This window comes from Erithacus rubecula, assembly GCF_903797595.1.
Source record: "Erithacus rubecula genome assembly, chromosome: 3".
NCBI classification, from domain to species: Eukaryota; Metazoa; Chordata; class Aves; order Passeriformes; family Muscicapidae; genus Erithacus; species Erithacus rubecula.
Genome location: NC_136689.1, coordinates 137,761,666 through 137,777,544, shown reverse-complemented (window position 1 = coordinate 137,777,544; position 15,879 = coordinate 137,761,666). Strand labels below are relative to the sequence as shown.

At 49.1% G+C, this 15,879-nt stretch overlaps 2 pseudogenes across 2 annotated transcripts in view; one reads left to right on the top strand and one right to left on the bottom strand.

Annotated features, from left to right (window-relative positions):
• LOC306800058 (erythroblast NAD(P)(+)--arginine ADP-ribosyltransferase-like) overlaps nt 1-15,879 on the top strand; it is a 35,570-nt pseudogene that overhangs the window by 10,535 nt on the left and 9,156 nt on the right. Inside the window, exons 2-3 of the transcript XR_013777929.1 lie at nt 3,188-3,219; nt 3,844-4,627. The product of XR_013777929.1 is annotated as an erythroblast NAD(P)(+)--arginine ADP-ribosyltransferase-like (transcript). The remainder of the gene's footprint in view (nt 1-3,187; nt 3,220-3,843; nt 4,628-15,879) is intronic.
• On the bottom strand, nt 8,781-14,459 carry LOC306800107 (erythroblast NAD(P)(+)--arginine ADP-ribosyltransferase pseudogene; annotated as a pseudogene). The gene is made up of 3 exons (XR_013777930.1): nt 14,412-14,459; nt 9,337-10,139; nt 8,781-8,784 (listed from the first exon to the last, which is right to left on the bottom strand). The product of XR_013777930.1 is annotated as an erythroblast NAD(P)(+)--arginine ADP-ribosyltransferase pseudogene (transcript).

Here is a 15,879-nt window from a genome sequence, read left to right as displayed (position 1 = left end):
AGCTGTATCCGCTTGTCAGAGGCTGAGAATTATCCCAGGACAAGACAGTGAATGTTTTTACTGATTCTAAACATGCATGTGGGGTGGTAGATGCATTTGGGAAACTATTGGAAGAAAGAGGTTTATTAAAAGGGGAAAGACATTAACTCAGGAAAAGTTAAGCTCTTGCCTATTGGAAATGGTGATTTGACACAAAGGGTGTCAATAATCCACATTAAGCAGCAGCAGGCAGGATGCTCAGATCAGGCAATAGGAAACAGACTGGCTGATAAAGAAGCCTGGAAAGCTGCATTGTTGCCAGAAATCTCTAAGATCTTTCCCTTGCTCTTGCAGTAATTGCAGTACTGCCAGAGAAATTGTCTTTTCCACCAAAGGCACTTGAAATAATTAAAAAGAGTAGGGCAGAGGAAAGAGGAAATAATTTGTTTACAAAGGATGGGTGGCAGTGGATACAAAAAGCTCTGGCCCTACAATTGTTAAAAGAACTTCATGAAAGGATTCATTGGCCTCTGAAAATTGGCAGAAGCCTTGCTCAAAATGCTGCTGTGGGTGTTTTCAGCCTGGCAAAACGAGCAATTGAGGGCTGTTTGATTTATGTTGAATCCAATAACAGAGTTACAAAGAAATTTGCCAGGGGATGGAGGTGATGGGCTGTATGTCCCTTCCAGAGATGCCAGGTGGATTTTACTGAAATGCCCTGAGTGGTAAGAATTAAATATCTTCTGCTAATAGTATATCAGTTAACAGGGTTAAGCATTTCCAGCTGTTTCAGCATCTACAGGATCTGTTGTTAAAATATTTTTGGAACAAAAAATACCAAGATATGGGATTGTGGATGCAATAGACTCAGACAGGGGAACTCATTTTACACGGAAAATTCATCAAGCATTTCTGACTGCTTTAGGGATACAGTGGAACCTCCATTACCCCTGCCACCCCCAGGGTTTGGGTCATGTTGAGAGATTGAATGGAGAAATAAAGAAACACCTTCTGAGAATGGTGATAGGAACTAAGATGAGTACAGCTCCTGCCCCTGGCTTTGGCAAGAACAAGGGACAGACCCAGGGGAGATATTCAATGATCTTCCTTGTAATTCATGCTTGGATTTCCTTCCCCTTGCAATTCTCATCCCAGTGTCAAGGAAGAGATGAAATAGTTTGTGAGGGCATCCCTCCTCTCAGATTTTCAGTCACTGGGGGCCAACCCTCGCTGTCAGTATTTTCTTTATGTTCAGCTGTTTCTGTGCCTTCAGTCACCACAGGTGTGGAAGACAACGTGAAAGTGAAAATTAAATTTTTAATTCAGTTTATGTTAGGAGATTAGATGGCACCATTAGAATGTTTCTGTTCACAATCTTAGCTTTATATTGTCAGTTAGGTTGGGGCTAAGAATGGGAAAATAATATTTTAAGCTTGGGAGAAGTAGCAAAAAAACTTTAACCTTAGCAAATGCTGGGGCTGTGAAGGGCCAGGGGGATCTGAAAACTGGCCATGGGTGGCCAGCCCAGTTGAACCTAAATGGTGGGTTAGCACCCTGAGTGATGTCAATAATGAAGGAGGATTTTGGGATGAAGAAGGAAATCCACGGCGGCTTCATTCTTCTGAAAGAGGCATTTATTGTCTAAACAGAACAAGAAGAATCTATGTGGGAAAAAGTGTTTGCGACTGGACTTTATCTTTGGGTTTAGATTGTCGGAGCCCCAGCTTCCCTCCTTATGATTGTCCCAGATAATCAGAGCAGATGGAATCCAGCACATGTTCATCTCATTAATTGTAGCTGGGAAAGGTGTTCCTTCCATAATCAGAAGGATTTTGAGGGCTGCAAAGCAATGGGGAAGGATAAGGTTTTTTGACCCCTTAATTTTAAGTTGCCCCCGAGATAATTCCACAAGCAGGACACATGTTGTCCGTGACACATGTGTTCCGTGGAAGTGGAAACACTGGAACAAAACTCAAACACTTTTTACTAGGTTCTGGTTCAGATCTAAAAGATCTGGGATGTAACTGCAGGTGGAAACCTTGTGTGGGAACTTGGAAATGCGGGTAGTAGCTGTGGCTACTGATCCAGAGATGGCTACAAAAGGACAGAAATTGATGTCACTGCAAAGAATTGGAAAAGCAAAAAAGACCCAGGAACGGGGAGTTAAGTCAATGGCAACTAAAGTTTGTAAAGCCAATTATTTAAAAAAAAAATAAATAAAATAGAGGAGGGATTGATAGGAATATTGGAGTTGTCTTTCCAAACAAGCTGTGCATCTGCTTACAGATAAGAAAAGTACTGAGAGAGAAAAGAAACATTGGGAAGGATTCCACCGATTGATGAATGGAAACAAGGTATTTGCCTTCACAAACAAACTTTAGGTTTGCTGAGAAATGAAACTGAATGTTGAAAGATGATAGAAGCAATGGGAAAAAGAGGTTTATTCCATAAAAATTAAAAATGAAAAGGAAGAGTTAAACATTAGAGGGGAATCTTAGGTACCAGGTGTTCCAGGAACTCTGCACCTCTCAAGTACCTCAGCCAATGGGGAAAGAGAGAGGGAAATGCAGGATAAGTCAGGAAATTAGGATAAAAAGGAGTTTGTGTTGTCCAAAAATTTGAGCAAACCAATGAACAGTGGAGAGTGGGACTGGGGGCTCTGGGGGGACATGGCATCATCCTGGAATTGGAGTCCTGGGGGGGTGAGAAATCAGAGAGAGAAAAGAAAGTTTCAGTTCCCCTGAGGGTGCCGTACGGGGCTGAAAGAGGAACAAGCAGAAAAACATAAAAGGATGTAAGAGTGAGGGCACAACAAGATAAATGGGGCTGGAGCTGGTGGGAAATGATATAAGGGGAACTCCAGTGGGGTTTTTGGCAAGTTCTGTAACACAGGAGGGGCAGCACTGGACAAAAAGCCGAAATTCAAGGCGAGGTGAGGCAGGATATTGCAGCACTCATTGAAAACCACGCCCCAAATCCCCTTCTGTGACTCTCCAGGACAATAGAATTATTTCCTTAAACACGTGGAGACATGTCAATTGTTTACGAGAAAAGCACTGCTTTTGTGTTAGCTAAGCAGCACATTTTAATGAATATTTATAATTAGGGTGGATAAATACCCTGTGCAAAGCCCTCCTGAGCTGCAGGAGCAGGAGAGATCCTCTGTGAGTCTGAGCTGATAAAAATTCCGGCTCTCTGGTACCTCCAGGTGTGCCAGGGAGTTCACTGCGGCTGATTTCGGTATCAGGGGCTGGGGGGACACTGGGGACACTTGGGGGGCACAGGGGATTGAAGGATTATGGTCTGGGGGGGGCAGTGGGGGAGTCACAGGACTGGGATTGGGGTCAGGGGTTCTCCAGGGGAAAATGGAGACACAGGATGGTGGGAGTGGGATTTGGGTCACGAGGGGTCTGGGACACACTGTAGGGATAGAGGGTGTTGTCTGAATTTGGGTTGAGGTTCTGGGGTGACACCAAAGAAAGTGGGGACTGGGAGTGGGGTTGGGTTCTGGGACAGGCTGAGGGGAGCACTGAGGGGCTCAGGGAGTGACCTTAGGATTTGGGGCAGTGTCCTGAGTGGGGCTGAGGAGAATGATGGGATTGGGATTGGGTTCCTGGGGGGGACATGAAACTGTAGGATTGGGATTGGGGTCCCTGTAGTGGCTGGGGGTTATTGGGGAGACAAAAGTAACCCCAGGATTTGAGATCAGGGGCCCCAGACATGTGCAGGTGTCTCCTGGCCAGGAGTGCCTCCCTTTCCCCTGGGCTGACCCCACTGCCCTCCCCAGTCCCTCACTGAGGAACCCTCCCTGTGTCCCCTCTGTGTGGCCCAGTGTCACCTCCATGTCCCCTCTATGCTCCCCAGTGTCCACACTGGTTCCTGTGGCCTCTCCCCTCCATGGCTCTCCTGGCTCTCACCCTGGCTCTGCTGGCAATGACCGTGGCCACCACGGCCATAACAGTGACACCCCTGGACATGGCCCTGGACTCCTTTGATGACCAGTACCAGGGCTGTGGCCCTGCCATGAAGGCCGAGTTGCCGGCCCTGAACCGCTCTGAGTTCCAGAAGAATCCTCTGTTTTCCAAGGTCTGGCCAATGGCCGTGGACATGTGGAAATTTTGGGGATACCCTCGGTACCCTCTGCCATCCCCAGCCCAGGCCATCGCCATCATGGCCTACACCATGATTTACCTGCACAAGGAATTCAACCATGAAGTGCGAGTGGCCGGGCGCTCCCCCCAGGAATACCGGGACAGCTTCCACTTCAAAGCTCTGCATTTCCTGCTGACCGACGCCCTGGCCACGCTGAGGGACTTTGAGGGGCGACAATGTCGCTGTGTGTTCCGGGGGGTGGACCAGTACAAGTTTGAGGCCAATGTTGGTGACATCGTCCGTTTCGGTCAATTTGCGTCGTCGACGCTTTGTGAAAATGTCATCCATGATTTCGGGACCACCACGGTGTTCAAGGTGACCACGTGTCACGGTGCATACATCAAGAACTTCTCTTCATATCCCATTGAGGAAGAGGTGCTGATCCCACCCTTTGAGAAGTTCAAGGTCACCAAAATCATGGAGGGAACACAGAATGTGCAGATCCATCTCGATTCCTTTGGGACCTACAGCAAATACAACTGCGAGTGGCTGAAAGGTGGGGACAGCCTGGGGCTGTGGGGACACCCCTGATGAGGCACAGGGGACAATTACACTCTCTGGGGATGGGGAATAGGAACAGGGGCAACCATAGTGTGTGTGGGATCAAGGACACCCTGTGCTGGGGACACAAAGTCCGAGGACAGGAATGGTTTCTCTGCACCATGAAGCCACCAAGGTCACTAAGATCTCTGTAGTCGCTGTTGCAACCACGATCATCAAGACCAACAGGACAGCCAGAGAAACCAGGCCACCAAGACTACCATGGCCTCCACTGCCACTACTGTCACCTTGGCCTCCATGGCCTCCATGTGGTCACTGTGGCCACCACTAGCACTGTGACCACTGCATTCACTACAGTCATTGTGGCCACAGTGCCACGACAACATTTTGCAAAACAATTGTATAAAATACTTATATGAAATTAAATGGTATAAAATTAATTCCATTAAATTGTTCTATCAAAACAATTCTGTTAAATATTTGTATCAAATAAATTGAATCAAAACAATTCTATTAAATAATTTTACCAAAATAGTTCCATTAAATTATTCTTTCAAAACAGATGCATTACATAACTCTGTCAAAGCAGCAAAAAGAGACAATTCTCAAGCAGGGCTCTATGTCATTCCCCACACCCACTCCTGTGGGAACATCTCTTCCTTTCGGCCTCACGGAGGATTTCTGGGGAGCACCCCCTTCCCGAGGGAGGAACCTCACACTCATTTCATTCTAAGCAGGAATACGGGACAGGAATCTTTGTCTGAGAGGGGATTGGACATTCCCAGTGTCAGGTGATGCTCGAGGGGCATCAGGACGAGTGGGACCAGGAGGTCAGAGAGTGACCGTGCCCCTCTGTCCTGCCCAGTGAAGCACATTGTGAGTGCTGTGTCCAGTTCTGTCCAGTGCCATGTTTAGTTCTGGACTTCTCTGGACCCAATCCTGTGCTCAGGATGATGCTGCCTGAGCTGGGAGGTTGGAACAGGTGCCCACTCTGAGTCCTTCCATCCTGATCCATTCTGGGATTTTGGGATTCTGGGAGTTGCGGTTCAGGAATTGCCCACTAGAGGGCAGCAGCAAGTGTGAGAAATCAGCGGCAGTTCCGGGTGCCACCAGCAGGCGGCAGCACGAGCTGCTGGCGCTGCCGAGCGCCCGCCCCGGGCTCGGGAATGGCTCGGGATGGAGCGACCTTAAAGCGCGCCCGGGGCCAGCCCTGCCCGGCCAGGGACATCTTCCCCCGGGCCAGGCTGCTCCAGAGCCCGTCCAGCCCTGGCCTTGAACCCTTCCAGGGCGGGGCAGCCGCAGCTTCCATGGGCAGCCTGTGCCAGGCCATCACCACCCTCACAGGGCAGGAGTTTATAGGAAGATGGGCAGTGATGTCCTTGAAAATCAACTCGGTGGGTCAGGATCATTAGGAGAAATGGTTGTCTGTGTCTTCAAAATGGGCCTTGCTGTCTCCACATTAGAAGATATGAAGAATTTCACCTCACCAAGGTGGTTTCACTAGGAAGCTTGAATTCTGAAATTTAGCATAATAGGAGGTAATATTTATTCCTCTCTTTCACATTATCGTTAATTGAAAAATAGGGGAAGTTCTTTGGTTAGGGTCCCAAGTTTAAATACCTTCCTCTCTCCATGCTCCAAGCCTTCTTCTCCACAGGAGGAGTGATGGGCAGGAGGGTGGTTCTGGAGTGCACAGGGGTACTGCTGATTTCCTGAAACGTCCTGACAGATGTTCAGATTGTCTGGGTTATGCAATAGACTTTGTGGAGACATAGAATGAAATGGATGAAATAGAGAAATCACAGGACACAGTCTGACAAACCCGCTGGAAAGAATATGATGAAATGAAATGCGATAGAAAAAATCCTGCAAATTCGTAAATATGGTGACCACGGTGAAATGGCCTCAGAAAAGAAGAACTGCAGGGAAATGGACTAAAACTTGCTAGAATTTTTCCTAAAAGCATCCTAAAACCATGGAAGAAAGGGAAAAAAAGTGCCTGTTGAAGGGTTGCTAAAAACATGAAACCCCTAAAACAATAATGGGAAAATTCCAAAACTGAATAAAAAAACAAAAGGTGAATGGGATGACAAGAAGTGCAGGGATATGGCCCAAAGCTTGCCCAAATAATGCTCATTGAAATCGCACACTTTCATTCCATTTTCTGAAAGGAAGATTTTCTTTTCAGAAAAGGAAATGAAATTCTGAAATCGCAGGACAAAGACTGACAAATGTGCTAGAAAGGAGATATGGTGAAATGAGATGAGATGGAAAAAAATCCCAGAAAATTTGGAAATATGGTGACCACACTGAAGTGGTCTCAGATGAAAAGAAGTGCAGGGAAATAGACCAAAACTTGCTAGAATTTCTTCAAAAACCTTCCTGTAATGTAGGGAAAAATTTGAAATGAGAGCCTGTAGAGAGGTTACTGTAAAAATGAAATGGCGAGAGAAACAGAAGGAAGATTCCGAAACCGAGTGAAAGCACTAAAAGTGAATGGCATGACAGGTAGTGCAGGGAAAAGGACCAAATATTGTTAGAATTACCTCTAAAAACATCCTGAAATCATGGAAGAAAGGGAATAATAAAGCCCATTGAGACCTTCGGAAAAAAATGAACAGGCTAAAACAATCATGGGAAAATTCCGAAACCCAGTGAAAACACCAAAAGTAAATGGGATGACAAGAAGCGCAGGGATATGGGCCAAAGCTTGCCCAAATAATGCTTATTGAAATTGCAGGATTTCATTCCCTTTCCTGAAAGGAAGGTTTTCTTTACAGGAAAGGGAATGAAATCCTGAAATCATAGGTCAAAGTCTGACAAAGCCGCTGGAAAGGAGATAGTATGAACTGAAATGTGATGGAAAAAATCCCGGAAATTCAGAAATACGGTGATGACGCTGTAATGGCTTCAGATGAAAAGAAGTGTAGGGAAATGGACCAAAACTTGCAAAAACTGCTCCTAAAAACCTATAGAAATCATGCAAGAAATTAAAAAATGGTGCATTTTTATAGAATGCTGAAAAGAAAAATGTCTGAAAAAATAATTGGAGTATTTGGAGACCGAGTGAAAACTCTAAAAGAGAATGTGATGCCAAGAAGTGCAGGGATATGGACCAACGGTTGCCCAAATGATGCTCATTGAAATCACAGGATTTCTTTCTCTTTCCTTAAAATAATTATATTAAATTATTCTATCAAAACGGACCCATTAATCAATTCTGTCAAAGCAGCAAAACAAGACAATTCCCAAGCTGCGTTCGATGTCCCTCCCTGTGGAGGGCTGGGGGTCTCAGACTTGGAGATATTTGCTCTCCCTTGGAGGGATGAGACCTGAAGTCCAGAAGATTTAAGGTACAACCCTAGAGAAAGCTCTTATGTAGCCAAAACCTTCAATGTGATGGGGACACCAAAAAACACCCCAGCATGCATTGCAACTTATGCAGATTCCCTTTATCCTATTTGCCCTCTTGTCTTGCTCCACCCCTGTACCCTCAGATGATTCCCCAGTTGCTTTGAAGTGTGATTTTAAAGAGTTCAGATTTTATCTAAGGGTTGGAAGCAATTCATATTGATCAGGGTGCAAGTTAGATAAAGAAACGATAGGTTAATAATTATCAGATGTGTAAACTATAGTAAATATTATATATTATGATAATAATACAAGTTAGAGCTAATAATAATAATTATTGGTATTTTTTGTCATGATGAGATTACTTCAGTTTTGTTCATGGAAAGAGAACAAGTAAGTGAGATGTTACAAGAACACATTTTGCTGCTTTGACAGAATTTTCTAATGGATCTGTTTTGATAGAATAATAATGTAACTGCTTGGAGAGAATTATTTTATAGGATGGTTTTGAAACAATATATTTGATAGAAATATTTACCGGAATTGCTTTGATAGAACAATTTGAAAAAATTGATTTGAGACAATTTTTCTGATATAATATTTTATGCAATTGTTTTGCACAATGCCATCGTGGCTGTGGTGGATTCAGTGGTCACAGTGCCAGGGGTGGCCGCAGTGACCACATGGAGGCCATGGTGGCCAAGGTGGCCAGAGTTGCAGTGGTGGCCATGGTTGTCTTGGTGGCCTTGTTTCTCTGGCTGTCCTGTTGGTCTTGGTGATTGTGGTTGGGGATGGTCTTACCTGGGGGACAAAGAGGTATGTCAGGGGGACCATGGGTGAGTGAGGGGGTCAGGGATGGCCATAATGGGGGCTGGGCGTGACAGGGGACATGGGGGACATGAGGTGACGATGACAGGGTGTGGGTGGAGGGCATTGGGGGGTGCAGGAGTCAGGGAGTTCAGGAGGTCATGGTGGGAGTGAGGGGTTGACAGGTGTCAGGGAAACAGGAGGTGACAGGTGACAGGGGTTACCTTGGGGGGGTCCCAGTCAACCCACATCCAGCACACAGGGCCTGTCCCCACAGTACTGTGTTTGAAAAGGAGGGACAGGATTGGAACAGGGGTGTCCTGCCCCTGTCCCTGCCCCTGTCCTCTCCCAGATGTAGGGGCCCCCAACCGTGTGTCCCATCATGGCCATTCCTGTCCCCACACTTGGTGTCCCCAGCACAGGGTGTCCTTGATCTCCCCCACACACACTATGGTTGCCCCTGTTACTATTCCCCATCCCCAGAGAGTGTAATTGTCCCCTGTGCCTCATCAGGGGTGTCCCCATGGCCCCAGTGAGTGTTCCCACAGCCCCAGGCTGTCCCCACCTTTCAGCCACTCGCAGTTGTATTTGCTGTAGGTCCCGATGGAGTCGAGATGGATCTGCACATTTTCCAATCCCTCCATGATTTTGGTGACCTTGAACTTCTCAAAGGGTGGGATCAGCACCTCCTCCTCAAGGGGATATGAGGAGAAGTTCTTGATGTATGCACCGTGACACGTGGTCACCTTGAACACCGTGGTGGTCCCGAAATCATGGATGACATTTTCACAAAGCGTCGACGACGCAAATTGACCGAAACGGACGATGTCACCAACATTGGCCTCAAACTTGTACTGGTCCACCCCCCGGAACACACAGCGACATTGTCGCCCCTCAAAGTCCCTCAGCGTGGCCAGGGCGTCGGTCAGCAGGAAATGCAGAGCTTTGAAGTGGAAGCTGTCCCGGTATTCCTGGGGGGAGCGCCCGGCCACTCGCACTTCATGGTTGAATTCCTTGTGCAGGTAAATCATGGTGTAGGCCATGATGGCGATGGCATGGTCTGGGGATGGCAGAGGGTACCGAGGGTATCCCCAAAATTTCCACATGTCCAGGGCCATTGGCCAGACCTTGGAAAACAGAGGATTCTTCTGGAACTCAGAGCGGTTCAGGGCCGGCAACTCGGCCTTCATGGCAGGGCCACAGCCCTGGTACTGGTCATCAAAGGAGTCCAGGGCCATGTCCAGGGGTATCACTGTTATGGCCGTGGTGGCCACGGTCATTGCCAGCAGAGCCAGGGTGAGAGCCAGGAGGGCCATGGAGGGGAGAGGCCACAGGGACCAGAGTGGACACTGGGGAGCATAGAGGGGACATGGAGGTGACACTGGGGGACACAGAGGGGACAAGGAGGAGACAATGGGATGGTTCCTCAGTGAGGAACTGGTGTGGGCAATGGGGTCATCCGAGGGGGAAGTGAGGCACTTCTGTCCAGAAGACCCTGGACATCTCTGGGGTCACTGATCCCAAATCCTGGGGTTACTTTGCCTCCCCAATATCTCCAAGATCTCAGGGACCCCAATCCCAATCCCACAGTACCATGGCCCCCCAGAAGTTCAATCTCACTTCATGATCACAATTCCCCTCAGCACCCCCCCGACCCTTGCCGAAATCCAAGGGTCACTCTCTGAGCCTCTCAGTGTTCCCCTCAGAACCCAATCCCACTCCCAGACCCCAGTTTCTTTGGTGTCACCCCAGAACCTCCACCCAAATCTGGGCATCCCCCCCTATCATCACAGTGTGTCCCAACCCCCCCGTGACCCCAGTGCCACTCCCACCATCCCAATTTCCCCCCTCACTTGCCCCCAGAGCATCCCCTGACCCAAATCCCAGTCCAGTGATTCCCCCAATAACCCCCCTGAGCCCAATCCTGCAGTCCTCTCTCCTCCTGAAAATGTCCCCAGTGTCCCCTCAGCCCGTGATACCAAAATTGACAGGAGTGAACTCCCTGGAACACCTGGAGGTAACAGAGAGCTGAAATTCTTTATCAGCTCAGACTCACAGCAGATCTCTCCGGGTCCTGCAGCTCAAGGAGACTTTGCACAGGGTTTTTATCTACCCTAATTTTAATCTTCATAAAAATGTTCTTCTTAGCTAACACAGACCCAGGGTTTTTTCCCGTAAATATTTTGCATGGCTCACCTCTTTTGGGATAAAATTTTACTCACCTGTGGAGTCACAAAAGGGGCTTCAGTGTGCAGTTTTCACTGAGTGCTCCAATATCCTGGATTGCTCTGCCCTGACCTTTCGCTTTTTGTCCAGCATTGCAGCTTGTCTGTAACAGAACATGCCAAAAACTCCTCACTGGTGTTCCCTTTATCTGTTTCTCCATCAGCTCCAGCCACCTTTGCCCTGTTGTTTCACCACTTTCACTATCTTCTATAATTTTCTGCTGGTTCATCTTTCAGGCCTATCCAGCGCCATCAGGGGAACTGAAACTTTCTCTTCTCTCTCTTATTTCTCAACCCCAAGGACCCCAATTCCCCACATCCCTCCAGTGCCCCCAGTCCCACTCCCCACTGCTTATTGGGTTGCTGTCACACCCCAGACACCAAATTGGGGTCCCCTACCAGGTCACATCCCTGTAGGCACCCTTGGGTCAGCAGCATCAATTGGGGTGGGACTGGGCTGGTTTTTGGGAGCTCCCAATGACCCACACTCTTTATTGGGGGCTTTTTGAAAAGAAGCCAATTTTAAATCTGCCTCCCCTCTGGGGGGTGACATTCCTTTATCAGGTGTGGGGTTATACCTCCAGTGCTCTTAGGAACCAACTGTTTCGGGTTATCTTAAATGAGCAAATAGTTGCTAAAAGGTTATTTATTCCAAAGACAGATGAGTCTCAAAGAAAAGCAAAGTCACAGACGTTAAAGTCCATCCTAAGTTTTGGAAGAGAGTCAACAAAGTTCAACAAAGAAAATCTATTGGTGGAACAGAACAGGGAAGATGTGGGAATACAACTAGAGAGCAGAACTGCGAGCACTGCTCAGCTTGTCACAACCAACAAGGATGTGTTGGCCGTAGAAGGCCACAAACCTTGGCAGGAATAAGTGGGATTTTGAAGAAGAAATGTAAGAGATAACAAAGTGCTTGGTGTGAGGTGCTGAGCGCGCAGTTTTGTGGGGAATCGTGCAAATTGCTGCGGGTTCCTGGTTAGCGTAAAGCGAGGCAGGGACTGAGCAATGTTATTTAGTTACAAGTGAGCGATATTGGCTGGATACATGAATGTTATTGGTGGGCTATTTTTAGTATAAACAAAAAAAGTGTATAAACTCTGCTTTGTGTGTCGATAAACGGCTTCATGGCTCAATGCAAGCACAGCATGAAGATACTGACTCCTCAACACCAATGCTGTCAGGTGGCCATGGTGGCCACAGTGACCTCAGTGACCTTGGTGGCTTTGTGACTTAGAGGATCCCGGTGGTCATTGCCAGCACTGTGGTGGCCAGGAAGAGTCCTCCAAAGTGGATGGTGGCCATGGGGATGCTCCCACCTAAGGGACAAAGAGGAGAGTCAGGCACCCTGGGGGAATGAAGGGGTCAGGCACAGCTGTAATGGGGGATGGGGGTGACAGGAGAGATGGGGGCCATGAGGTGACAGTGACAAAGTGTGGGGAAAGTCATAGCAGGTGACAGTGGCCAGGGTGGTCAGGGGGGTCAGTGTGGGAGTGAGGGGAGACAGGAGTTCAGGGGTGCCATAGCAGTGGCAGGGGGGCAGGGGATCAGGGAGTGACATGGGGGGGTGCAGCCCACCCATGTCCAGCACACAGGGCCTGTCCCCACAGCACTGATTGTGGAGAGGAGGGACAGGGGTGGAACGGGGAGAGGTCTCTGTCCCTGTCCCTGTCCCTCTACCTGTCTCTTTCCCTCTCTTCCACTGGGAGGGATTTCCCCATCCCCTCCCAAATGTGTGGGTCCCTCTCCCTGTGCCCTGTCATGGATGTTCATGTCCCCATGCTCACTGTCTGTGTCCCCAGAATTGGTGTCCTCAGCACAGGTGTCCTGGTCCCCACACACCCTGTGGGTGTCCCTGTCCCTGTCCCCCATCCCCAGTGAGTGTCACCATCCCCTGTGCCTCATCAGGGCTGTCCCCATGGCCCCAGTGGGTGTCCCCATGTCCCCAGTGGGTGTCCTCACCTGTCAGCCTCTGGCAGTTGTATTTGCTGTAGGTCCCCATGGAGTCCAGGTGGATCTGCACCTTATCCCCATCCTCAATGACGTCGGTGACCTTGAACTGCTCAAAGGGTGGGATCAGCACCACATCAGTCTTGGGATGGACAAGTAACGTGGTAATGTCCGCACTGTGACACGTGCTCACCCTGAACACCGTGGTGCTCTGTGAACTCTCAATGTCACCATGGCAAGCCAATGACAACACAAATTTACCGAACCGGACGATGTCGCCAACATTTGCCTTGAACTTGTACTGGTCCACCCCCTGGAACACACAGCGACATTGTCGCCCCTCAAAGTCCCTCAGCGTGGCCAGGGCGTCGGTCAGCAGGAAATGCAGAGCTTTGAAGTGGAATTTGTCCTGGTATTGCTGGGGGGAGCGCCTGGCCACTCTCACTTCATCATCGAACTGCTCAGACAGTTCAGGTATGGTGTAGGCCGTGATGGCGATGGCCTGGTCTGAGGATAACAGATGGGGCACATGGGACCCCTGACTCTGCCACTGAACCACAGCCTCTTGCCAGACCAAGGCGAACAGAGGATTCTTCTGGAGCTCAGAGCTGTTCAAGGCCGGCAGCTTCTCCATCATGGCAGGGCCACAGCCCTGGTACTGGTCATCGAAGGAGTCCAGAGCCATGTCCAGGGACATTTCATCAATGGCCGTGGTGGCCACTCATTGCCAGCAGAGCCAGGGTGAGAGCCAGGAGGGCCATGGAGGGGAGAGGCCACAGGGACCAGAGTGGACACTGGGGGACACAGAGGGGACATGGAGGTGACACTGGGGTGACACTGGAAGGGTTCCTCCTCAGTGTGGGACTGGGGAGGGCACTGGGGTCAGCGCAGGGGGAATGGAGGAACTCCCAGTCAGGAGACACCTGAACATGTCTGGGGCCTCTGATTTCAAATCTTGGGGTTACTTTTGTCTCCCCAATATCCTCCAGCCCCCAGGGATCCCAATTCCACAGTACCATGTTCCCTCCCCAGAAGCCCAATCCTATTCCCATGTTTATAATCCCCCTCAGCCCCACCCAGGACCACAGCTCAATTCCTGGGGTCACTCCTTCAGCCCCTCACTGTTCCCCTCAGCCCCTCCCCAGATCCCAATCCCACTTCCAGTCGCCAATTTCTTTGGTGTGACACCAGAACCTCAACCCAAATCCGGGCATCACCCCCCACCCCCACAGTGTGTCCCAACCCCCATGACCCCAATCCCACTCCCACCATCCCGTGTTCCCCCTCACTTTCCCCCAGAGCATCCCATGACCCCAATCCCAGTCCCACGTGTCCCCCAGTGCCCCCAGACCCCCAGATCCCACAGTCCTCTGTCCTCCCCAAGTGTCCCCAGTGTCCCCCCAGCCCCTGATACCGAAATCAGCCGCAGTGAACTCCCTGGCACACCTGGAGGTACCAGAGAGCCGGAATCTTTATCAGCTCAGACTCACAGAGGATCTCTCCTGATCCTGCAGCTCACGGGGCTTTGCACAGGGTATTTATTCACTCTAATTATAAATATTCATTGAAATGGGGTGTGTAGCTAACAAAACCCAGGACTTTTCCAGTAAATCATTTGCATGGCTCCACCTCTTTTAGCATAGAATTTTACTGCTCTGGGGAGACATAAAAGGGGCTTCAGGACGTGGTTTTCACTGTGTGGCCCAAAATACTGCCTCACCTCGCCTTGACCTTTTGCTTTTGGTCGGTGCGGCTGCCTCTGAATTACAGAAATTGCTAAAAAGGGACTTGACTTTATCTCTTTCTCCATCAGCTCCTGCCACGTGTATCCTGCTGTGTCCACACTTTTACATCCTTCTATGTTTCCTGCCAGTCCATCTTTCAGCCCTAGCCAGCACCTTCTGGGGAACTGAAACTTTCTCTTCTCTCTCTTATTTCTCACCCCACAGGACCCCAGTCCCACATGCCCCCAGTGTCCCCAGTCCCACTCCCCACTGCTCACTGGGTTGCTATCACACACCAGACACCAAATGGTGTCCCTTAGCAGTTGCCATCCCTGTAGGCACCCTGAGCCTGAGGATGACCTCTTGGGGGAGTTTCCTGGCTGTGTTGGAGTGGAAGGAGAAGTTCTGGACCCCCAGGAGATGCCTGAACCCTTCTTGGCATGGTAGCTCAGAAAATCCATTTTCCTGCAATCCCCAGGAGTGTTTCCTCTTTCAGCCATCCCTGGGGGTGATGGGTTTGAGCTCAAAGGGTTAATGCATCACAAATGAACACCGGGGTTCTTTATTTCAAGGTAATTTCCCCTCACAGATTTGATCATCCTCACGCTGCTTTGCCCTGGAATGTGGCACGGCCCCTTCTTCGGCTGCTATCAAGGACGGACAATATTTCCTGTTCATATTTAATCCGAGATTTCTGTGCTGTGAATAGATTTCTTTCTTTCCATGTGGCTCCATAGGCATGAGCAATGCCCACAGTGGATCACATGTGAGTTCCTATATTTCCTCTTTTTCTGTTGCCACCTCCAGAGCTCTTTGTGATGCTGTGAGTTCCCCCGTAGTTCCACATCCACTTGTGGTTACGGCGAGCAGAGTATAAACTGCACAGCAAAACCATAAACTTCTGTCCCAAATTGGATTTCCTGGCCCCCAGGATTTGAACAGTTGCTGGTCCTGCCCACAGGTGTTTTGTGATTTAGTTTTTTTGAAAAGAGTCCCACAGGACGATTGTTGTCACTGGTACACAAAAAGCTCAAAAGACTTTGTTAAAGTCTTGAAATCGTATTGGAGATGCTGAAATCAGGGCCATATTAGAGTTGCAGAACACGTGTCCTTCCTCAGGAGTCCAAAGTTCATTCTTGGGCCTCCTTTGTGAGGGAGACTCAGGAGATGGGTGGGGTGCTTTTCAAAAC